The sequence below is a fragment of the Ovis canadensis genome, chromosome 7 (assembly GCF_042477335.2).
Source record: "Ovis canadensis isolate MfBH-ARS-UI-01 breed Bighorn chromosome 7, ARS-UI_OviCan_v2, whole genome shotgun sequence".
Classification (NCBI taxonomy): Eukaryota; Metazoa; Chordata; class Mammalia; order Artiodactyla; family Bovidae; genus Ovis; species Ovis canadensis.
The window spans coordinates 91745782-91769980 of NC_091251.1; the positions used below are offsets into that span (position 1 = coordinate 91745782).

The 24199-nt window shown below is 46.6% G+C and overlaps 1 protein-coding gene and 1 pseudogene across 7 annotated transcripts in view; one reads left to right on the plus strand and one right to left on the minus strand.

The window, feature by feature from the left end:
• Positions 1 to 24199, plus strand: part of SUSD6 (sushi domain containing 6) — a 97754-nt gene that overhangs the window by 2653 nt on the left and 70902 nt on the right. The window lies entirely within an intron of this gene.
• On the minus strand, positions 1425 to 1525 carry LOC138444437 (U6 spliceosomal RNA; annotated as a pseudogene).

Below are 24199 nucleotides of genomic sequence, written 5' to 3' on the forward strand. Positions count from 1 at the left end.
CTTTGAAGACAGATATTACTGTGGTGTAGACTTGAGTGCAGATTTGCTTCTTGGGCTAAGAGTAAGCATTGGGATAAATGCTTGTATGTTGATAGAGATTCTTTCTCCTGGTTGAGATGGCTTCAGGCTAGGGTCCACCCACATATCCGACTAGGGTGAGGCTTAACTTAATGGAGTGAGTTTTTAAAAACTTAATATTCTTAAGTTACATTGCCACATTGCAGGAAACTTGAAACTAGAGCGGTGAGAAATAAGGCCCGTAATATGCCGGTGTTGTTTCCTTATTGGTTGGAATGAAGGATGCAACTGGAGGCTGGGGCTGGGGGTATGTGATGAGTGTTGGAAGCTGCTAACAGCTATGGATCTGAGACCAGTGAAGCAGTCTCAGGACAACATGGGGATGACCATCCTTGAGCATCAAGACACGTTCGCTCCTGCCCTGACTAGGATTCACGGCAGCAGCCGTTGTACCCTTAGATGGCTATGAGTTCCTGTGTCTCTTTGTAAAATCTTTATCTGAAAGAGTAGAGGTTCTGGGGAAAGAGGCACCTCAGACAAGGGCTAGGTTTTAGCAGCAGAGCCTGTGGGCACCTACGGATGTTTCCCTTTTCTTGTGCTCACCTGTGTCTGTGATGCTGGCCTTTTTCTTTCCCTCTTAGTTCCTGGGCCTAGAAACCAGTAGGATTCCTGTTTGCTCTCTCATCTTCTGGTTCATGCCTGAGTGCGGAAGTCTCCACTCCTTTGGTAGGCCCTACAGTGGTGCTGAGCTGGGTCGCTGCAGCCGTGGACGGCCACCTGTGCTGCTGTCAGGGCTGGGGGACGGTCGAGTCTCTGTGAAGGTGCTGGAACAGCAGGAGCGGGAAATGCAGCGGCCATGGTGAAAACTAAGTGGGTTTCACAGACTCCGTTGGTGCCTGTGATGTATTCTGCCTCCCTGACTCTTTCCATCTCAAAAGAGGAAAATAGCCACCCTTGAAACATCAGAAGCTGCGTGCCAAGAATTCATGCAGTCCTCCAGAAACAGGATATTATTGAAGCATTTTTCTCAAGCAGAAACAGATGTAGTTCCCTGTTAGTGTCGCCAGTGTTAGTGGATCCTTATAAAATTACCTGATAGCAGTGTGCCCATAAGTGTACTCCTCCCCGATGCATATACAAGTATTATTATTATTAATATTTTTGGCAGAGCCTCATTGCTTAATCTGGGGAAAGTTAGCCTGGGATTCCTGATGAAAGTTAGCCTGGGTTTGTAGATGCAGAGGTGGTGACTGACAGTTCCTTATTACCCAAGAGGATCTTCTGTGGTGAAAAATTTGATGACTCAGGATTCATTCCTCCTATAGTTGGTGATTGAACACAGAACCTCAGCGAAGAGACACAGATAGGGGTTTTTCCCCCAGTTTCCTGTTTCTTTCTTTCTTTTTTTTTAAATGAAACACTTAACGAATTTGCGTGTCATCCTTGCGCAGGGGCCATGCTAATCTTCTCTGTGTCATTTCAGTTTTAGTATAGTGCTGCTAAAGCATTCTTTCTGTCCGTTTTTAAGAAGGGGAAAGTCTAATCTTTTCCAAATCCAGCCTCCCGCCAACAGTGACTTGCCTTCATTCACAGAAGTGGAAGAAGAGAGCGTAAATTGCCCTATGTGTAGACTCTCCTTGCTGAAATTTTGGCTAGACTAGGCTAATGATGCGAAGAACTGACTCATTGGAAAAGATCCTGATGCTGGAAAAGATTGGCAAGAGGAGAAGGGGACAACAGAGGATGAGATGGTTGGATGGCATCACTGACTCAGCGGACATGAGTTTGAATAAGCTCCGGGAGTTGGTGATCGACAGGGAAGCCTGGCATGCTGCGATTCATGGGGTTGCAAAGAGTCAGACACAACTGAGCGACGGAGCTGAACTGAGGCCCATGAAACTTGCTTCTGGGAATGGGAAAGAAGGAGTGTTCATCCCTTTCTTCCTTCTTTGGGTTATTCTTAGTTGATCTCAGTAAACTAAGTTGATGGGAGTTTAAAAAAGAGAACTTGAAAAAGAGAACAAGGTGGTTTTGCTTATTTTGCATTTTAAGTTGTAGTCAAGACAAACTGAGGGAAGAGGGGAGACTGAGGTTTTGTTTTTTTTTAATTGTTAATATGCTGGGACAAGATTACAGAAAACTTGGAAAATAGAGGAGGGGAACCACTGTGATTCTACCATCTTAACACAAACATGTCCATGTATTTATTCTGTGGTAGTCCTGTACATTCAATTTTCTATTTCTTTTTATCATCTAACATTACAGCATAAACATTTTCTTGTAATGACACATCACTTTTATAGTTAGTTTTAGTGGCTTTATAAAATTCCGTTAACTAGATCAGCTGTGATTTAAATACCCTTTCTTATACATCTGCTTCCCTGGTGGCTCAGATGGTTAAGCGTCTGCCTACAATGCGAGAGACCTGGGTTTGATCCCTGGGTCAGGAAGATCCCCTGGAGAAGGAAATGGCAACCCACTCCAGTACTCTCACCTGGAAAATTCCATGGACAGAGGAGCCTGGTAGGCTACAGTCTATGGGGTTGCAGAGTCGGACACGACTGAATGGCTTCACAACAATCACAACCAAGTGATCACTATAATCTAATCTAATCTTAGAACATTTTCGTCACCTCCCAAAGCAACTCCATTAGTAATCACTCCCTGTTTCTCTACAATTCCTCTAGTTCAGGGGTACCAGTAGTCTACGCTCTGTCTATAGTTTACGTATTAGGACATTTCATTTGAATAGAATCATATATTATGCAGTCTTTAATGATTGTTTTCTTTAATTTAGCATAATGTTGCTGACGCTTATCCATGTTGTAACATATGTCATTACTTCACTTTGCTTTTTTGCTGAATGATCTGTTGTATAGATATACCATATTTTGTTTATCCATTCATCAGTGGACAGACATTTGGGTTGGTTCTGTGTTTCGGTGATTATGAATAGTGCTGCTGTGAACTCATAGTTTTGTGTAGGCATAGATTTTTTCATTCCTCAGGGAATTGTTTTTAAAGCTGCATCTGTATTTTTATTTTGGATTTAATGTTCTACTTGGTTATGTTGTTTGTTTGGGTAAGAACAGTATAGTGAGATCTCCTGCCGAAAGATGTTGAAAGTATTGCCCTGAATTTAAGAAGAGGTGCCCTATCTTTCTGTCTATATCATATATTTAAGAAGTTTGAACTCTCCAGTAGCATTGTTTCCAGATCTTTGGTGCAGAACTTTATAAACAGTAGTGAGAGCTAATAGATGCAATAGTGCTTAAATTCAATGTTCATGTACTTCTACTTTAAAAGAAAAGGGGGGGAGTGGGAGGGGGTGGTTTAGCATGAAGCCTCCCAGATCTAAATTGCATCATCATGTCTTTTGGAGAGAGAGTTACCATGAACCCCACAGAGCCTTCCTTATCAATGTAATTTATAGTTCTCAAAAGTTTTTCCTCTCTGTATGAAAAATTGCATGCAAGGGTTCTATGCACCTGCTTGAGGCTGCTGCTGGGCTGGGGAGTGGCATGCCTACTGAAGAGAAAGCCAGTCAGTGATGGGGGAGGGTGAGAGTCTATGTAAACACAAGTCTAGAAAAAATATTCTTTAGAACAGCTTTACAGGCAGACCTTAGTTGCACCCAAGGTTTAAAATATAGATCATGCCAGACACAAAGAGGAGCAGATGGTGCTGCTGGGAGTGTCATTTCCTCTACAGAATCTGCCCCTGGGTGGCTTTGCATCATAGCAGCCTCAGTACTGAAATATGCCATGCCTACTCTCGCCCTTGTCCTGATTGGAACTCCTCGCGTTTGTGATCAGTAGCTGGTCTTGCTTCTCCTGCTCCTAGATTCCTACCAGAATCTCCTGAAAGTGTGCATGTATAGGCCACCTGAGGATCCGAGAGTCCAGATAGTTCTGCCTCAGAAATGTGTGGGCCACAGGGCACATGCCCTTTGTCCACAAGCCAGACAAAAACTAGGAAGTTGAGTTATTTTCCCTTGTACCTGTTTCAGGTTCCTGTACCTGTAGCTAAGTCCCAGGACCAGTTCTTCCAGAAAGTTCATGTATGTGTATGTGTATGTGTGTAAATGTGTATGAGTGCAGCCATAACTTCACAGCCACTGTTCAGTGCCGAAAGTTTTAGATTTGGAGTAGGCTTTACCTGTTAATGGCTTCCCTTGTGGCTCAGATGGTAAAGAATCTGCCTGCAATGCTGGGGACCTGGGTTAGATCCCTGGTTTGGGAAGATCCCCTGGAGAAGGACCTGGCAACCTACTCCAGTATTCTTGCCTGAGAAATCCCATGGACAGAGGAGCCTTATGGGCTACAATCCATGGAGTCATTGAGCAACTAACACTTTCACTTTCACTACCTGTTAATTTAAATTCTGTTCCTAAGTACTAGGAGTCTCAAAAGAGTGAGGAGATAGTATCCAGATGTTACTTGCACAGCACGCCAGGCATGTGACCAGAGAGAGCTCGTGAAATGCCGAAGTTGGAAGGATGGGACTTGAGGATGGTCTCATTTCACCACCTCACTTTATAGAGAAAAATGGGATATGGTTGCTCAGAGCTCATTTCCTAGAGTGGTGACGGGGCCAGGGCAGAAGCCAGGGCTTCAGATTCCTAGTCTGGTGCATTTTCTGTCCCAGTGTGATCAGCTTCTTTTCCCTGGGCCTCTTCCAGGAAAGAAGGCTGGAGCCCAAAAGGGTGTATGGTTCATATCGTTAGGAACAAACTCATATCCCTCTGTGATTGTGGCTTCTGAGTCTTTAATAGTGAAATTACAAAAGAGAATGAGCCTCTAAATTCAGTTCTTCGGAAGAAGAACTGTTCTTAAAAGGGGAGTTGTTGTGTTTAGCCTGGCCTGCTTAACTCTTCTATCTCTGTAGTGTGCTTCCCTACAATTTAAAAAACACTCTGACTCCAGGCCGAGGGGATGTGTTCTCTGAGTCATTTTCCCCTTGCGGTCTGTCTCACCCAGGTGAGACGGTGGCAGGTACTGGTGGCATCCTGGATGTAGGCGGACTGCCGAGTATTTGAGAACATGCTGTCTGGGCGAGCTGACTGCCTCTCCTTCCCACCCTGTTAGCAGACCGAAACCCCTTGCAGCCTGGCTCTGGTTTCCTCAGGTTTATTTATGTGGGTCAGCCACCCATCCACATGCAGTGCGAACAAGGTCTCTAACTGTGTCTTTAGGCAGCGAGGAAGGAAACAGACTTCTTGGGCTGAGTTGCCACATATACTCTCTTTCTCCAGATAGCCAGTGAGCAGTTTTGTGTTCAGTAGGTGCTGTTCTTTCAGTTGGCATGCTCAAGGCATTTCTAGAGGGTTAACACATGGTGTGTTGGCTGGTCCACACCTTTATCAATCCTTGATTCTCATCCACCCCCAGGTAGAAACTGTGCCATGGGAAGGCCGTCTACCTCCTCGTTTCGGTCCTGTGGGGGATTTTGCTTGTTACACAGCAGGATGGCAAGAAAAACAGGCTCTGGGTTTCATAAGATTTCATTGGTCCATCTTAGTTTCCCCTTTACGTGCGCCCTCAAGTCCTGATCATTTGTGAGCTGAAAATCTGGTTGGGCTGTGATGTCAGACTGGTGGGAGGTGGGCAGAGGGTTGCTACAGAAACCAAGAGGAAGGAAGGAAGTCAGGTCATTTGTGTGGCAGGTACTTAGTGAATGCCTGTGGTTGTTCAGGCATTGTGAACAGAGAACAAAATGGACACAGCACTTGCCCTCATGAGGTTAACAGTCCGGGGGAATACCCATGGGTTATTTAATATGACAGCAGTGCTGGAGGAATCTGTTGTGTAAAGCAGGCGTTCAGCTTGGCTACTCAAAAGGAGCGGCTCTGGCTTTTTCAGGGACATTTGTGCTCCAAACCCACAATCACCTTGGAAAGGAGGAGGGCTTGAAACATTCTCTTTGAGAATTCTACCTGGCCTCCCTAGCAAGAGAGCAAATTGCCTTTCTCTGTAGAGCAAACTCGATCTAGGAGTTTGGAGTCTGTATGCCCATTTTCTGGCTTTACTTGAGTGCTGCACAGTCTGTGGGATCTTAGTTCCCTGACCAGGTATCGAACCTGTGCCTCTTGAAATGGAAGTATGAAATCTTAACCACTGGGCTGCCAGGAAGTCCCAATCAGTTTTTAATGTGTGAATGTTTTTTGACCTTGAAGTATCTTCCCTCCACCCTGCCCCCTTTCTTTTAGTTTAGAGAGAAAAGCCTGTGTGAGTTTAACAGTGAGAAATTGGGAGGGGAGTAGGATCAGTGGTGTGAATTCCTTAGGGAATCTTTTATTCTCCATTTCCTTTGTCTCAATTTTAAATAATGTTAATTTGCAGTATCTCTTCCTGTTATGGGGCTTTCCTGGTTGCTTAGCTGGTAAAGAATCCACCTGCAGTGCAGGAGACCCTGATTCGATTCCTGGGTCAGGAAGATCTGCTGGAGAAGGAATAGGCTACCCACTCCAGTATTCTTGGGTTTGCCTGGTGGCTCACCTGGTAAAGAATCTGCCTGCAATGTGGGAGACCTGGGTTTGATCCCTGGGTTGGGAAGATCCCTTGGAGAAGGGAAAGGCTACCCACTCTAGTATTCTGGCCTGGAGAATTACATGGACTACAGTCTATGGGGTTGAAAAGAGTTGGACACAACTGAGTGACTTTCACTTTCACTTCCTGTTATATCTGGCTTTATAACCTGCCAGGGGTGGTAAAGGCCCTAGCACACTACTGGCACAGATAAGGGTCCCAATAAGCACACTTCTCGTGTAGGCTCAGGTTCTTGGCTAAGATTGTAAGTTCCCCAAGGTCAGTGCTTGTCTTGTCCACTTCTTTATACTCAGCTCCTGGATTAACTGGTTAAGAATTGACCAGATGTAGAGGAGTAAAGTCAAAAGGGTGAGAGGGCAAGGTGACTTTGAGGCTGTGAGCCTTGATGACAAGGAATGTAAGAGTGGCATTATTGATGAAATTCTAAAAAGAAACATTCTGAGGGAGGCCTGGCTTGAGTGGAAAACAAATATAAACAGGGTGATAAGCTGTTAATGTTCATCAAGTTCATTCCGACTGGTGGCTGGAAAAGAAGAGAGCTCAGGAGCCACGGAGGTGGAGGTCGGGAGGGAAGGAAAGAGAGAGGATATTGGTTGTTGTCCAGAATGTTTCAGTGAGGCCAGTCATAAACAAGTTACAGGACTCCTTATGAATTCTGATCCTAGACCAGAGAGTCACCCCTTCTAATTTTCAGGTGCAGGTCTTTGTTTCTGGAAAACTGTCATTCTTTTAAAAGCCTCAAGAGGTATCAATCACACCCTTAATCCAGTTTACACGTGTGCCATCTACTTGTTTGGCCTTTTTTTTACAGATACATGACATCCGCTGTAAATCTGGCTGCAGGCAAGGAAGTAGTTAACATAAGATGGCTTGTTTTCTGTTTGTTCTCCCGAACCGAGCTCTTCTGGGTGCATGCTCAGTTATGTCCACCTCTTTGTGACCTTTTGGATTGTAGTCCCCCAGACTCCTCTGTCCGTGGGATTCTCCGGGCAAGAATACTGGAGTGGGTTATAATTTTCTCCCCCAGGGGATCTTCCCAACCCAGGGATCGAACCTGCGTCCCTTGCATTGCAGGAGGATTCTTTACCACTGAGCCACCAGGGAAACCTGAGCTCTTCTGGGTTGGTACTTTTGCTCCTGGAATTGTAAAATAGAATTGTGTGGGTCATCTGCTTTGAAGATCTGTGTGTGGTTTGAAAAATCATGTCTTTGAAAGAACGGCTGCTCTCTGCAAATGCTGACTGCTTTTCTTGGGATGTATGTGAAACAGTGTATGAACAGATTTCACAGCCTTTGGTATTGGTAAAACTTCCTGTGGATGGTAACAAGTAGACATTTTTCAAGCAGTGCATCGGAACTCGTTTATTAATTGAACAAGTATTGAATGCTCTTTCCCACATAATCATCTCCCCACAGGGATTCCTTGCAGCACAGTATAACAGAGGTTTTGAATCGTTCGTCAGTATTTTGGTTAGTCTTTTCCTCTCATAGATTTCAAACCCCTAGAGGAGAGAAGGGCTGGTTTAAGTTTCTTCCTCATTTACTTAGGCAGGTTGAATGTTCATATTAATAGCAATAAAGATCTGTTTATTTTACAAAGTACTTTACATAAGGAATCAGATAATTACTGTGAGGAAGATTTCAGTCCCATTTTACAAATGGGACAGCCAAGGCCTTTGGTGACCAGTGGGCATTTAGAATTCACTGTGCTGGTAAATAGGGCCGCTGAGTCAGCTGGGGCTGAGGCTGAATCAAACATTGGTATCCTGCTGGGAAACAAGAAAACTCCTAGAATTGCAGACTTGGTAAATTTTAACTTGTGCATGAAAAGCAATGTAGCAAACCCTTTCCTCGTCCCTACCCCTGTGTTGGTGTGGGTGCTTTCGAGATCAGTATGTCAGTATGTTTTGGTGTATCAGTGGGACAGAGATGTGAAAGTATGTGTAATTCAAAAGGGCACATTGCATCTCCTAACTAAGGAAAAAGCATTGCTGTATAGTCTGAGAAGATCTCACTTTTATTTTTTCAGAGGAGCAGGGAGACCACAGGGGCAACACCCTGGTATTTAGAAACCTGTGCAGTTTGGGGGTTAATAGAAGGTCCATTTGAGGGTGAGCCAGAGCAGAAATTCCAAGTTCTAGGACTCTGTGTAGGGATCTTGAGGGCTCTGCAGTTCTATCCTGTATCAGCATTGTTGGAGTCCTATTCTGTCTTTCTGCAGGTGTGTTCTGACTGGGACATCAACTGGGACATCCAACTGTGGGTCCTGAGCCCCCCTGAGATGCCTCCCACTCCTAGGGGCTCCTGAAGAGTGTCCTTTCTTGCTGACATGGGGATCCAGGGTCTCTTGCAGGCCTGGCCTGACCTCCTCTTCTCTTCCCCGTTGTCCTGCCTCTCTCCCTTTCAGAGGCAGAAGAGGAGCCTGTGTGGACAGTGAGCGGGCTGGGGGGAAGGTCCTGCCTCGCCCAGGACAGCTTAGAGTTGAAAAACACGAAGCAGCACTAACGTTGTTGGGGCGGGGTGTGCTCAGACTGCTCTGGCTGTTTTTCCATTTGGTCAGGAAAGTGGAGGAGTGAGACTGGCTGCGGGCCAGGCAGAGTTTCCCCCTTTCCTATGGCGAATGAAAATGGATGATTGTTCGGGGGAGTGGGTATGAGTGGGAGGCGTCGGAGCAGACCTTGCACTCATACTGGCCCTGCTCAGCCACTTCCCAGCTTCATGACCTTGAGTGGGTTTAACCTCTCAGACGCGGAGTTCTATCACTTGTGAAGTGAAGGTGAGAATGTTACCACTACCTGTCTCTTGAGGGGTAACCACCAGAATATTAATAATTACCTGGGATGGGGAGTTCTGGGGTGATAAAGGGTAACAGGAAACTAGAACTTTTTGTTTTATTTTTAAAAAATTGGAGGATAATTGCTTTATAGTGGTTAACTATAACTTCTTAAACTTGCTTTTTGTTTCATTTGAATTTTCACTATTGGCATGCATGACTTAAATTATTTAAATTATGTTGAAAAGTAACTCCTCCTAGGATTGTCACGAAAATCAAATAAAATGGGATAGTTAAAACACTCGGTATGGTGTCTGACAATTAAAAGCTAACTCATGGCAGTTTATTTGGGGAAAGAAGTGATGTTTAGTAGTTAACCCTTGCTTTTTGTAGCGTTAGGTTTTCTGTCTGGCTTATGTATTTTGGGTGAGTCTCTTTGTTAAGCCCCAGTTTGTCAACTGAAAATGGAATTAAAGTCAATATCTACTACATACAGGGGTTTGGAGGAGACACACAAAGCAGCTAGCCTGGTGCCTGGCTCCTAGTCAGTGCTCAGTAATTATTGCCTGTTAGCCTGTTATCCTCTCAGTCACCCTGGAAGTGAGGAGAGAGTGATGCCCACTTGAAAGCTTCAGAATGTGAGGCGCAGAGTGTAGTTTAGGACAGGTGTCCTGTCTTAAGGCCAGGTGCTGAGTTAGCAGCAGAAATGGTGATGCCAATGCTCTTGTGGCCTGTTGGCCCCTGTTGCAAACCAGAGAGGTCTCACGAGTGGGCAGATGGGAAGCACCGGCCAGGGCCGTGGATGTGAAACACGCCGCTGGCCTGGACAGTGTGGGTTACTGAAGGTCAGTCTGTCCGAGAAGGGAAGAGGCTGGTTTAGGACCACTTCCTTTCTCACTCTCCGAGGCAGATGGATGGCGTCCAGATTGACAGAAGGGAGGGGTGCATTTCCTCTCGCTTGTCTTTCGCATCCTCCTGGCTTGTCTTGGGGGGGACTCCTGAACACTGCCCTTGTAGTGGGCTGTTTTCTCAGCTCCTTCAGTCTAGCCTTCTCTGCCAACCTGCCCTGCTGCTGAGTCCACGCCAGCAGCCTCCCAGGCCTCCTCCCTGTGTCCTGGAAGGCCAGCACAAGGCCTCTCAGCTTCTTCCTCCACACCCCTTTGGGGCTGCTGGTGACTTTGCATCTGCTCCTCAGCTAGCTGCCTGTCTGTGCGGCTGACTGGGTAAGCTGAAACCAGACTTGGTGGGAAATCAGTCTTGAGCTTCCTTTTCTGTGTATTCACATTTTGAGAAGAAAAAAAAAACAAACAAAAGACCCTGAGTGATTTCTGCCCAGTCTTGTTTTCGGAGAGTGAGAGAGAGGTCCTAGTCACCAAACCCACTTGTGGGGCCAGAGCTGATTTTGCCCTGGCTTCTCACCTTGGGTTTGTACAGTACGCTTCTCACCCTCCCCTTTTCAGTTCTCTTTTTACGTAACAGGCGTTACCGCATTTGCCTGGCTCCCTTCTTCATAGGGTCACGAAGTCCTTACCCAGCATTGGTGAACAGTGTAGGTGCTGCAGTGTCTGCAGTTCAGCAGCCCAGGTTGGCCCGGTGTACTGGAAGAGAGCATGTGCGTACTTGTGCAGAGTCTCGTGCTTGACAGTTTTTATCCTGTTACCCTGTGTTTCGAACACACCCTTTTCCATTTGCATTTGATGGTGGCTGGTGAGCCTTGTAGTCCATTTTTCCTTGGAGTGTATCCTTGCTATGGGTGTTGAGTTCACATTTTATGCTTAATTTCCCATCAGGATCTGAACAGTGGGCCTGCTGTGGTGCTGCCACCAGCCAAGTCATTGCACCTCGAGACAAGTCTTCTCTGACTCCCAGGCTGCTTTCTTTTTCTTATTTATGGCAGCCTGAAGGCCTCATGAAGTGCATCAAAGTGTTTCCTGTTGGCTTGGTGAAAGGAAGACACTTGGAGGACCTTAAAGGCCTCGTGGAGGGGACCCTCTTACTGTTAGCTAATCACAAATTAAGACTCTTGAGTGAGGAAGGAGCCCTCCCACCCACTCTGTAAAAGCCCCTCTGAAACTCAAGTGGTTCAGGCCGTTTTTCATGTTGCTGTATTATTTATCTGGTTTTTGAAGACAGACTTGATTAAATTAATCCTGGTTGTAAGGGTAGTGCCTAGAGGTCTTGGAGGAGAAACTTAGGGAAGAATCAAACTCTGGGTTTATTTCAGGCCTAATCGGGAGCTGGCAGCAGCGGCTTTGGGGCTCCAGGGAGAGGGGAATGGCACCCTGCCTTGGAGCTGTCATCTAGGATGCCACCTTTTGGGAACCAGACTGTAGACAGTTCCTGGCCCGTGTGAAGTTGTGCCTGGGCCTTATCAGAAATGAACCAGATGGTGTTTCTAGCAAAACTGGCAGATGTTCTTGCTGTCAGAATTAATTTGAGAGTTTTACATGTAAATGTGGAATTATGGGAATTTTTCTTTTGGGGTTTTAGTTGTGTGTGGAAGTGCTGCCCTTACCTTAACAAGGCCTTTATTTATCTCCTGCCTCAGGCCAGAAGTGACTCCCGACTCTGTGTCCTCCCATCCCCTCTGGTTGCTTTCCTCCCCAGATGGGTCCTTTGTGGTGGGGAGATAGAGGGTGACCAGGCCTGTCTTGAGCGTAATTTGAAGGTTGGTGATGGGACCGGCTGCCCAGATGTGTCTGCTCCACAGATAACATCAGTGACTAAAACGTTCGTCATTTGAGTCACTCCTTTGAGTTGAGACCTTTGGATGTAGCAGGTATGATACCTAGAAAGAGTGACTGTATCAGAGTCACAGAGCCCAGGAAAGAGGCAAGAAGAAAAATCCTGTGGGGTCTGGGACAAGGCAGGAAGTCCTGAGTGCACGCTCTGTGCCAGGCCCTGTGTTTGTGCTGTTGCTAGGTGGGCCTGTATCCACTTTATACATCAGAAAATCAAGCTCTAAAAAAGTTAAGTACTGGGGTTTCCTTGGTGGCTCAGTGGTGAAGAATCCACCTGCCAATGCAGGAGACACGGGTTTGATCCCTGACCTGGGAAGACCCAGCCACGTGCCGTGGAGCAGCTAACCCTGTGCGCAGCAACTGTTGAGCCTGTGCCCTGGAACCTGGAAGTCACAACTGCTGAGCCCACGAGCCCTTAGAGCCCATGCTCTGCAGCAAGAGAAGCCACCGCAGTGAGAAGCCGACACACCTCAATTAGAGAATAGCTCCTGCTCGCGGCAACTAGAGGAAGCCCACAGAGCAATAAGACCTGGCACAGTCCCCCCCCACCCCCCAAAAAAAGTAGTTTTTAAGTAACTGTGTGTACCTCGAACCAAGGTTAAAATGATTCCAAAGTCTTTGTTGTTTTCATGGCAGGTAAAAATACATACTGATGAGGAAGTTGGGGTGGAGGATGAGGTGGAGAGGGAGACGGGGCAACCTGGAGAGACCAGAGTGCGTGGGGGAGCTGCTGTGGAGGGGTTCTGGGGAGTGGGTGATCCTGGGTGAAGGATGTGGAAAGGAGAGGCTGGCCGAGCTGGAAAAGAAGGAAAAAGAGTTTTGGGTATCACTTTGGAGGGGCTGACCATTGGCCATTGGCAGCTCTAACCTGAAGGACTCATCTTGGAGTCTGTTTGGGGTCTGGAGAACCAGAGAGCCTTTGTCTTCAGGCCGGTGGCAGTTGGGCCCGGCAGGAAGCCTTTTAATCCCTGGTATTTATAGACTGGCCTGTACTCTACTCTGAAGCAACTCCATTTCGGCTACTGAAGGCGGCATTGCCTTGCCTTTGAAGTGCCACATTTATGGGTCCCCTGTTTGGCCCAGCGGGAGGGGCTGGGTAATGCTGCGTCATATTGTGCTGATTCCCGGCTGCCTCAGAGGTTGTGCAGGGACAGTTCTGCCATTTCCCTCGGAGTGACCTCTGGCTGCCCCCGCTCCTGCAGCTGCTGCTTTTCCTCTTGAGGGTGAGGTGGGAGTCAGGACTGGGGAAGTCAGCCCTCTTGTCTCTGTGTTCAGGGTAGCCGGGAATTCCCTACAAGAGTGATTCTGATTTGTTCTCCAGCTCCTTGCCACAAGCCTGGGGTTGCTTGGTTTATAGCACGGGCAGCCCTTGCAGTAAATCCTCAGTCCTGCCCAGCCTTGATTTATTGATACCTGCTGGCGTGAGTGTGGGGGGTGGTAACCAAAGATGACGGAGACGGGCCTCTGACCCAGTACCTGGAACTGATGAACACGCAGCTCACGAGTAAAGAGCAGGTCAGTTCCTTTTCCTTATAGCAGGACGTGTCCGTACACCTTCAGTCCTGTCTATCGTAAACGATTATTGTGAGGGCTGATTGTAGCAATAATGAATTGAGACTGCTTCAGAAGTATAAAACTCTAGATTCACACAAAACCTTGTTAAAACCTTAATAAAAGATGACATGTCTTGAGTGCCTTCTGGGTACCAGGCACTGATGATCTAAGTGACTTACATAGTTTATATAATCTTCACAGCAGCTTCAAAATAGGTTGCTTATATTATACCCATTTTACAGTTATGAGAATTGATGCCAAAAGAGGATAAAAAACATCTTTCTAGGATGAACAACTGGTAAGTAGCAGCAGAAGCAGACACCTCTGAAGTCTTGACTGCACTATGTGACCTTTCTGAAAACCTCAAGGAATCATAATGGGGGTGGGTGTCCTTCCTCAAAGGGAGGCAGCAGCCAGGACTTACCCTCAGAGACCAGAAAGGATCAGGGAAAGGTCAGCCCAGTGCCCAGAAAAGCATTAGCATTTCTGTACAGCCTAATCACATTACCGAAAGCAGTCCTGAACTTGGAGCCATCTTTCTTGGATAGTAATGCAATTGACATAGATAATTTAAGCCAAAAAGGAAGGGCAAACTTGGTGAGCTCACATATGTGTATGGATACCTATTAACTGTAAAACACTGAGAGGCAAAACCTTACAGCAAGTGCGTCTGTCTTCAGTTTACAAATGAGTGCCAAGACCCAGGCAACATGCCCTGTGTTGGGACTTTAAAAAAAACATATTAAAAATTTTTTTTCTCCTGTCAGCCTTTTTGTATTGAAGTTTCTATGAAGGATATCTGAATTTGGTCATTAATACTCAGTGTATCCATCTTTGGCAGTTACTTTTCAGAGGAATCAGGCTCATTTTAGGGGGCAGCTTCTAGCCAGGTTATTTCAATTGTGGAAGGTGTGGGGCAGATGGCTTCCTCAGATGCAGATCTGTAAAGAAAAGAGAGCTTTGGGACTTAAAGTCTCTGAATTCCTGCTTCCCTTCACTCCATTCTGCCAACAGCATTCTTCACATGCAGCGCCTGTGACTGAGGTGACGTGTCTCATTCGCAGTTGGGGGGAATTAGCCATCAACATCTAATGACCTAGTTCTCAATCTCTTAAGTGGCTTCAGAAAGTTTCCTAGAATACCTCCAAAGCAGTGTTTCTCAAAGTGTGCTAAGTCACCTGATCCACCTCTAACTGAGGAATTCTTACCTAGAATCAGTCTGCAAGTTAAAACACTTCGCTCTGCTGAGGTTCTGGAGTAGAGCTGGGAATCCAAGTCCAAGTCCACTCAGGAGGGTGTAGAGCTGCAAGCTGCAGTGTGAACAGTTTTCAAAATTTCCTGTTTTTTTTTTTTTTCTTCCCAAAGTGAATGGGCATTTTCCCTCTTATTCCATAATACATCTAGGATAATTTTAATATTTGAAATGAATTACATAATAAAGGACAGAAATGGTATGGACCTAACAGAAGCAGAAGATATTAAGAAGAGGTGGCAAGAAAAAAAAAAAAAAAAGAAGAGGTGGCAAGAATATACAGAAGAACTGTACAAAAAAGATCTTCACAACCCAGATAATCACAATGGTGAGATCACTCATCTAGAGCCAGACATCCTGGAATGTGAAGTCAAGTGGGCCTTAGAAAGCATCACTATGAACAAAGCTAGTGGAGGTGATGGAATTCCAGTAGAGCTATTTCAAATCCTGAAAGGTGATGCTGTGAAAGTGCTGCACTCAATATGCCAGCAAATTTGGAAAACTCAGCAGTGGCCACAGGACTGGGAAAGGTCAGCTTTCATTCCAATCCCAAAGAAAGGTAATGCCAAAGAATGCTCAAACTATCGCACAATTGCGCTCATCTCACATGCTAGTAAAGTAATGCTCAAAATTCTCCAAGCCAGGCTTCAGCAATACATGAGCTGTGAACTTCCAGATGTTCAGGCTGGTTTTAGAAAAGGCAGAGGAACCAGAGATCAAATTGCCAACATCTGCTGGATCATGGAAAAAGCAAGAGAGTTCCAGAAAAACATCTATTTCTGCTTTATTGACTATGCCAAAGCCTTTGACTGTATGGATCACAATAAAGTGTGGAAAATTCTGAAAGAGATGGGAATACCAGACCACCTGACCTGCCTCTTGAGAAATCCGTATGCAGGTCAGGAAGCAACAGTTAGAACAATGTGGAACAACAGACTGGTTCCAAATAGGAAAAGGAGTATGTCAAGGCTGTATATTGTCACCCTGCTTATTTAACTTCTATGCAGAGTACATCATGAGAAACGCTGGGCTGGAAGAAACACAAGCTGGAATCAAGATTCCCGGGAGAAATATCAATAACCTCAGATATGCAGATGACTCCACCCTTATGGCAGAAAATGAAGAGGAACTCAAAAGTCTCTTGATGAAAGTGAAAGAGGAGAGTGAAAAAGTTGGCTTAAAGCTCAACATTCAGAAAACGAAGATCATGGCATCCTGTCCCATCACTTCATGGGAAATAGATGGGGAAACAGTGGATACAGTGTCAGACTTTATTTTTCTGGGCTCCAAAATCACTGCAGATGGTGACTGCAGCCATGAAATTAAAAGACGCTTACTCCTTGGAAGAAAAGTTGTGAGCAACCTAGATAGTATATTCAAAAGCAGAGACATTACTTTGCCGACTAAGGTCCATCTAGTCAAGGCTATGGTTTTTCCTGTGGTCATGTATGGATGTGAGAGTTGGACTGTGAAGAAGGCTGAGCGCCGAAGAATTGATGCTTTTGAACTGTGGTGTTGGAGAAGACTCTTGAGAGTCCCCTCCTTGGTTGCAAGGAGATCCACCCAGTCCATTCTGAAGGAGATCAGCCCTGGGATTTCTTTGGAAGGAATGATGCTGAAGCTGAAACTCCAGTACTTTGGCCACCTCATGCGAAGAGTTGACTCATTGGAAAAGACTCTGATGCTGGGAGGGATTGGGGGCAGGAGGAGAAGGGGACGACCGAGGATGAGATGGCTGGATGGCATCACGGACTCGATGGACGTGAGTCTGAGTGAACTCCGGGAGATGGTGATGGACAGGGAGGCCTGGCGTGCTGCGATTCATGGGGTCGCGAAGAGTCGGACACGACTGAGCAACTGAACTGAACTGAACATGGAATTGATTTGAACCTCTACCAAGATTATATGCTTTGGTGTCAGACTGATTCATTTGTAATCTTACTGTCATGAATTGCTATCTCTGTGGCCTTGGGCAAATTATTTAACTTCTCTATACCTTGTCTGGATAGAGAGTTGCTCTCCAAAGAAAAAGTCGCTAGGTCGACTCTGCAATACCATGGACTGAGAATTCTTCTCCAGGGGATCGGATCTTCCTAACACAGGGATTAAAGCTGTGTTTCCTATGTTGCAGGCAGATTCTTTTTCATCCGAGTAATTAGGGAAGTCTGAAGATAGGAGTAGTACCTTTTAAGGTTCTTATGAGGATTAAGTCAGATATTAAATGGAAAATGCCTAGAGTCATGTGCAGTGATTAGACAGTTAGATTCTAGGTAATAATAATAATGTGTTATTTTTCTTATCCTGAGGTTCCACGTTACTGGGAGTGTGACCACCCCGGTTACAGAGTCGAGTCCTGCAGGGTAACAAAACATCTGTCTTCCATTGGTACAGCCAAGTCACAGATTTCTAAAAGGCCTTTTGCCATCCATAGGAAGCCTAAACCAAGCACTGGGAAAATGTTTTGTGCTAGCATATTCTCAGCACCCCAGTTTTAGTTCTCTGAGGCCCTGTGTGGAGGGTGTGGGTGGCTGTTCTCAAGCAGTCAGGATATGTCACAGGTGGGAGGGATGCACTTGTTTGGAAAATGTCAGGATCCACCAAGTTGTTTTAACCCGCAGCTGTTTGTTCTTCATTCAGTCGACCACTCTTTTTCCTCTTATTCTTGTTTAATGGTTAGGAAAGAGGGCTAAACTGCACTTTCACTTTAATGATGTGTGTGTATTTGTGTGTGTGTGTGTATGTGTGTGTGTGTGTTAGTCGCTCAATTGTGTCTGTGATCTATGGACTATGCTTTAATGGTACACATGTCAAATTCATTTCCCCCACCAACTTCTTGTTTTTAAAAAATTTAAGAAATCACAAGTTCTACTTTTTTTAAAATGAACTTACTAGTTGTTTTTTTTTTTTTAATTTATTTGGCTGTGCCGGGTCTTAGTTGCAGCACATGAAATCTTTGATCTTTGTTGCAACACGCGGAGCAAGTGGGATCTAGTTCCTGGACCAGGGATTAAACCCAGGCCCCCTGCATTGGGAGCTTGCAGTCTTAGCCACTGGATCGCCAGGAAAGTCCCTCTACTTATTTTTTAAAGAAAGATTAGGAAATACAGATTACTTGATTCATGGAAGAAGGAAATCACCTGTGATTTCCCTTCCAGAAGTCACCACTGTTCACCTGTTAACTGTCCTACTTCTGTCTAGGATGGCCGGGGGCAGCAGTGGCCGCAGGGTGTCAGGGTTCAGAGGAGGGACCGCCCTTCTGAGAGCTGGGATGGCCCTCCTGTGGCCCAGAGCCTCACATTGGGCAGCTCTGCTTTGGGACAAGCACTTGGCAAGTCCTCAGGTGTCCTCCTACCTTGAGAGCAGTTGCTGTGCAAGGCCAGCTGCTAGTTTGCATTTGATGCCGTGTACTCAAGCATTTTTGGCCTTGTTCATGTTGATTCCGCCCTCCTGATTGTGCGTTCAGTTTTCACATAGCCAGGTGGGGTGGGATCTTGGGCCTCTTTGCTCTGTAGGAACTGGTACTGGCTCTTAGGGTTGGTGGTGCTCCATCCCTTGCCTCTGCCTTGCTAAATGTCTCTGGGAAGGCTCTGCCCAGGAGGAGAGCTCAATGGGTAGGGAGAACACTGCCTCATGGCTTTTAAAATGTAATGCCTCCTCCCCCTGTTCTCCTCTTCCCAAATAAGAGCTGCCAGTAGCAGTTTAGTGCTAGACGATTGAGATGTGTTATTACTGTGTGATGGACTGAGGAATTGTTAACTCATCCATCTCCTTCACCCCCTTGCAAATGGGAATTACAGGAAATCACAACTAGCATGAAAAACTGGGCTAGTGGGAAGGATGGAATGTGTAACCCTTATTCCCAAAAATGGGCAGAATGTCGGAGCTGACTGACCTTAGCCTTAGGCTGTCAGTGGGCCAAAGCATGGCCTGAAGCTCTTACCATCTGGGAATTGACACCGAATCTTGCTGCTTTCTGACTTTGTGTCATCATGACTCCCTTCTTCTGAGCCCCTCCTGTCTGATCAGTAACCAGCTCCTGCCAGTTCTTTCTGCTGGAGGTTTCTGTCACCACCACCCTGGCCCAGACCTTAATCATCCTGTCTGGCCTCCCAGGCTACTTTCTTCTCCCTTGCCAGGTTCATGTCCCCTGAGCATTGTTCTTATCTCAAGTAAGACTAGGGAAGAGAATGCAGCCCTGTGTGTGCGGGAGGTCATATTACCGTCTCTTCCCCCATGCTCCTTGAGGGCGATGACTGAGTAGCCCGGTGCCTCTTACATAGTAGGCCTTTAGTAAATACTTGTTGGGTTGGATGAAGTCATGTTTCCTGCTCAAGAACATTCACTGGTTCCCTACTACCTATGGATCCAAAGCTGAATCTCTCTGCCTGTTTTTCATAGATGTACAGTCTGGCCTTATAGTAAGTATTCAGTGGAATACTTAATTTACTTTGTGGAATAACCAGAGTCTGTTAAGTGATAGATACCAGGGAAACCGTTAGAATTGTGCCTTGCCCTGAAGGATCTCAAATGGATTTTTTTTTTCTGTTCTCCCCTGATTCTTGGCTTCTTTCCCCACCCCTGCCTTCCCGATTTATCATGCTTATTTATGCCTTCCAGCCCCAGAAATTCCCTCTTTCTGTCTACATACTAATTCAGCTCTCAAGGCTTTCAGGTCAGATCTCCCTTCGTTCCTTTTTAAGGTCCTCTCTCTCGTTTTAAATGTTTATTTGGCTGTGCTCGGTCTTTGTTGTGGCATACAGGATCTTTAGCATCAGCATGCAGAATCTTTTTAGTTGAGTGTGTGGGATCTGTCTGGGCTTCCAAGGCAGCTCCATGGGAAAGAATCCACCTGTGATGTAGGAGATGCAGGTTCTATCCCTGGGTCGGGAAGATCTTCTGCAGGAGAATATGGCAACCCACTCCAGTATTCTTGCCAGGAAAATCCCGTGGAGAGAGGAGCCTGATTGGCTGCAGTCCGTGGGGTTGCAAACAGCTTTACACAACTGAGCATGCATGCATGTGGGATCTAGTTCCTTGACCAGGGATTGAATCTGGACCCTTTGCATTGGGAGCTCAGAGTCTTAGCCACTGGGTTCCCAGGAAAGTCCCTAAGGCCCTCTTTAATTGTCTTGGTTCAGGTCCATTTCTGTCTCTTTTTTTCTTTCATTATTCTGTCCATAACACAAGTAGTGGCTGCTGTTCTTCCTTATTTTCTGAAACGCGTGCCCCATGATTTAGTGTTGTATTGCACCCACATAGACTACTGAAATAGACACTCTTGCCTTACTGTGTGCCTTGATTGCTTGCCGTCAGGGCAGGCAGCTTCTCCACCTCCACTGAAAGTGGACTGGGGCCTGTGGTCTCTGTGCCTTTTGCAGGCTTCACATAGGACATGATACTGCACAGAGCAGACAGAGGTGGAAGGTAATGTGACCATGCTTGAGAGTGTGGTACCTGGCAGGATTTTGGGTGGCCTGAGGCTGGAAGACCATCAAGGAGTTTTTTTAGGGCTCTGGAAACCAAGACCTGAGAGAAGATGGAAAGATCAGGGAGGGTCCAGCTTGTCCCCCAAGAGTTTGTCCCACTCAGAGATTCTCTTGAAACCCCGGTTCACATGGAACTGTGTTCATTCTAGAAGTTGGCCAGTGTTCTTGGGAATTGTGGGGAGGCCAGGTGCACGTGTGATGAATCCTCTCTAAAGGAGGATGTGAAAGGTGCCTGGCCATAGGGAAGCTCGTAGCTTAAGGGAACAGACCGTTAGGGGCAGTGGTGAGTAGATGCAGTTTGATTTGTTTGTATTAGTGACAAATTAACTCCTCTGGGAAGTTTAGGGATTTAAATATATTCTATAAATACATGTTTTTCTTTGCTTTGTCACTGATGGGGTTTATGGCTTATGTTACATGTTTCCTTCTAATAATAGAATCTTATGTGAAATTAAAAGCAGTATCTTCCTCTTCTGACTCAGAATTATAAGTGTACTGCTGACTTCCTTCCCAGCTTTTATTTCTTATATTCAACCAGGACTGTGCAAACAGGTTAGTACGTCTGTGGGCTGAGACCGGTTTCAGCCAGCTAAATTCCCTGTAATCCAGTCTCGATCTGAGAGGCACATCTAAACTTAATTGGAGTTCTAGGTAGGAAGTGTGGTTACGGAGGCAAAGCCATTTAATTGCAGCTTGTTTGAAAATAAAACCAGCTTGAGTTTTCTTCTCACAAACTTTCTCTGAAACACTTCTTTAGATCTTTTATTTTTGGCAGATGGGTTTTGGGGTGGCAGCCTCATTACTCGTGATGGAGAGGTAAAATAAGCCAGTGGGTGATTTCCCAGAATCCTGAGCCTTTGAACATTGCAGTTCCTTTTGGAAGTGCAGAAGCCAGGCTGCCCGTCTCAGATTTATACCCTCTTCCCATTCTCATCTCAACTAGTAAATACTGTGGCATCAGTCTGCCTAAAATTGTAACGGCTTAAATTTGTTTAAATGTCTGCAGCAGTTTGGTGATGAAGTTTAGGTAGTGATGATAGTAATAGACAAGCAGGCTGACTGAGTTGTGAATTAGTTCTTTTAAGGTTCCCAGGAAGAAAATCACTAACTCACTTTTCATGTCAAGGTCTTAGTGTTGAGTAGAGCAGGGAGCAGCCTAGAGAAACCATCTGCCCAAAGGTTACCTTTCAGACAAGTCCTTTACAGGAAATTGTGTGTTTTCTGTTTGGAATGGGGTGTGTTCATTCTTTTGAGAAGCCTTTTTACAATAGTATAATGGTTCCTCTGGAACTCCTAGCAGTGTTCTTTTTCTGCCCTCTCCTGTATTTACAGCTGCTTTTTCCCTAGGGGAGCATTCATCTGTTTTTTAAAAGCTGAGAGAGAAAACAAGAAGTTCTCTCAAACAGTGAGGTTTGGAAATCAAAACCGCATTTGCCCTTCAGGAGGGCAAGTTCTTGCGGGGCTCTATGTTGGGGTTGAAGACACGGAAGTGCGGCTGTAGTGTCCCGATTCCCTGCCCTCACCACACTCCCGTGCCCCTCCACCCGCAGCATGCTTGTGGCAGATGTGAAGGGGTTTGAGCACAGGGCCCATTATGACCCCTTGGTTGTACTAGATCAAACATTGCTTTTCAACCCCTGAGTAAGGCAGTTTTTTTGGCAGGCCACTGTCTGGCCCCGCATATCCATGGCCAGGGTCCTGGGCTGATGTTAGCCCTGAGGGGCAGGAGGAGTCTGTGGTGATTGCCCTGGAGTGTGGAGGCAGCAGCAAAGCCGCAGGCGTTTAGGAAAGACCTCTTATTAGGATGCTTTCACTACCGATGCTTCCAGGCCTCGGAGCTGGGGTTTGCCAGGTCCCTAGATGCAGTTAGTCAACGGACTTCACCCCAGTCCTCCTTAGCCTCTTTCCGCCCAGTTTTAACCGCATAGCTGGTTGTGGACGTGCAGCTTTGTTTGATGAGGACGAGAGGATTTCTGCTTTGCAGCTGAGTAACTGTGCCTTCTATTTAGGTTCTGTAGAGGGTTACATTTGAAAAGCTAATGAGTGTTTTCTTCCACTCTGCGCACACAGTGATCCAGAGTGGGCTGCAGCGCAGGTGCTGTTGAAGGCAGATGTTGAGGTGACAGTAAGGGCAGCTGGGCCCTGAAGCTCCAGGCCTGGCCCCCTGGCTGACAGCCTGTCCCCCAGGGCCAGGTCACCAGAGAGGGCTTCAGCTTCCCTGAAATGACTGCTTCTTATGGCTAATGTGACCAGCCAGAGGAGGGGGTGGGTTTCCTGGGGAAGAGGGTGGGAGAGTCTTAATTAAGCCAGTCTGGTTTGGCAGTTAGCTCCGACTCGCCTCCAAGTCTGTGTTGGCTGATAATTCCCTTCAGCGCTCAGAACAAGCCTTTTTCGTTTCCAAACACACACCGCCCCCTACGCCCCCAAAACTACAGCCTTCCTTGAGTGTTAACTGTGTGTACCTTCTGCTTCCTTTCTGGAAGAGGCAGGTAGCTACTCGTGAATTTTTTCCCCTGAACTGCTCTGGCTGCATTGGAGTTCCTAGAGACTTAGCGCTACCGGACATTCTCATCTAGCAGAGGCCTGGCCAGGAGCCATTCCTGGAGGGCTCAGTGAACAGAGCAGTGGGAACAGTGCTGGGGCTGGCACTCAGTCTGGGGGGGCTCTGTGGGAGGTATTTGGGGAACCTTGCTGCGTGAAGAGTTGGGAGAGCTGAGTTTTGGTTCAGCCACTGACAAGCCCTGTGTTCCCCGGGCAAGCCATGGTCCCCCTCTAGGCCTCACTTTCCCTCTCTTAACATGGATAGGTTGAACTTTAGGCTGTAATGTGTTAGGATCCCAAGACATACCCCATGAGTCTGCTCCTGATAAAAGAAGGGGACCAGAGGCAGCAAAGGTGGGTGCAGAACCTTGGATGATACTAGAGTTGTTTTCCAGGTTCATCTCATGGTGGCAGAGCACTGGGTGACTTTGCCATCCCACCCCCAGGGTGATCTTTGGAGGTGATGCTTGGGTTGGGCCCTGCTCCTTTCATTTCCAGCCCGTGGAAGGGGTGGGCAGGCACGTGCAGTTGGCTGTCTCTGCCAGCTGCCTGGGGCTGAGCCATCTGCTGCTTAGGCCCGCGGGTAGGGTGGGGGCTGAGCCCCAACCTAATCTTCTCTCCCGCACTAGCCGCTCAGCAGAGTCTACCCCACTTCTCCCCACATTCTGTCCTGTGTTTCAGTGCTCTGTTAGGCTACCCTTCACCATGGTCTTGCTTTGTTCCAGCTGCCCCCACCCCTAGGAGAACCCTTGCTGTGTTTTTGTTTACTCTGTGTGTATGCTTTGCCCTTTAGCCTGTGCCCCAAGAATTTTTCTGTAATGTAAGGCAGCGGCAGCAGGAAGACAGTGAAACTTTGGACTCTGTTCCGTGTCTGTTCAGATGCAAATGACGAGTCTCTTCCCATCAGTTTGTACCCATCCCACCTCCTGAGGAGTCTTTGAACAGCAGGGGTGGGCTGAATCAGTCGCTCAGAAAAGCTCTGATTTAGCCTGTGCTTCAAGGCTTGTGATTAGATTGACTAGTTTTCTGTGAGTATGGTTTCAGTGTGTCTGCCCTCTGATGCCCTCTTGCAACACCTACCATCTTACTTGGGTTTCTCTTACCTTGGATGTGGGGTATCTCTTCATGGCTGCTCCAGCAAAGCGCAGCCGCTGCTCCTTACCTTGGACAAGGGGTATCTCCTCACCGCCGCCCTTCCTGACATTCAACGTGGGATAGCTCCTCTAGGCCCTCCTGCGCCCGTGCAGCCACCGCTCCTTGGACGTCGGGTTGCTCCTCCTGGCTGC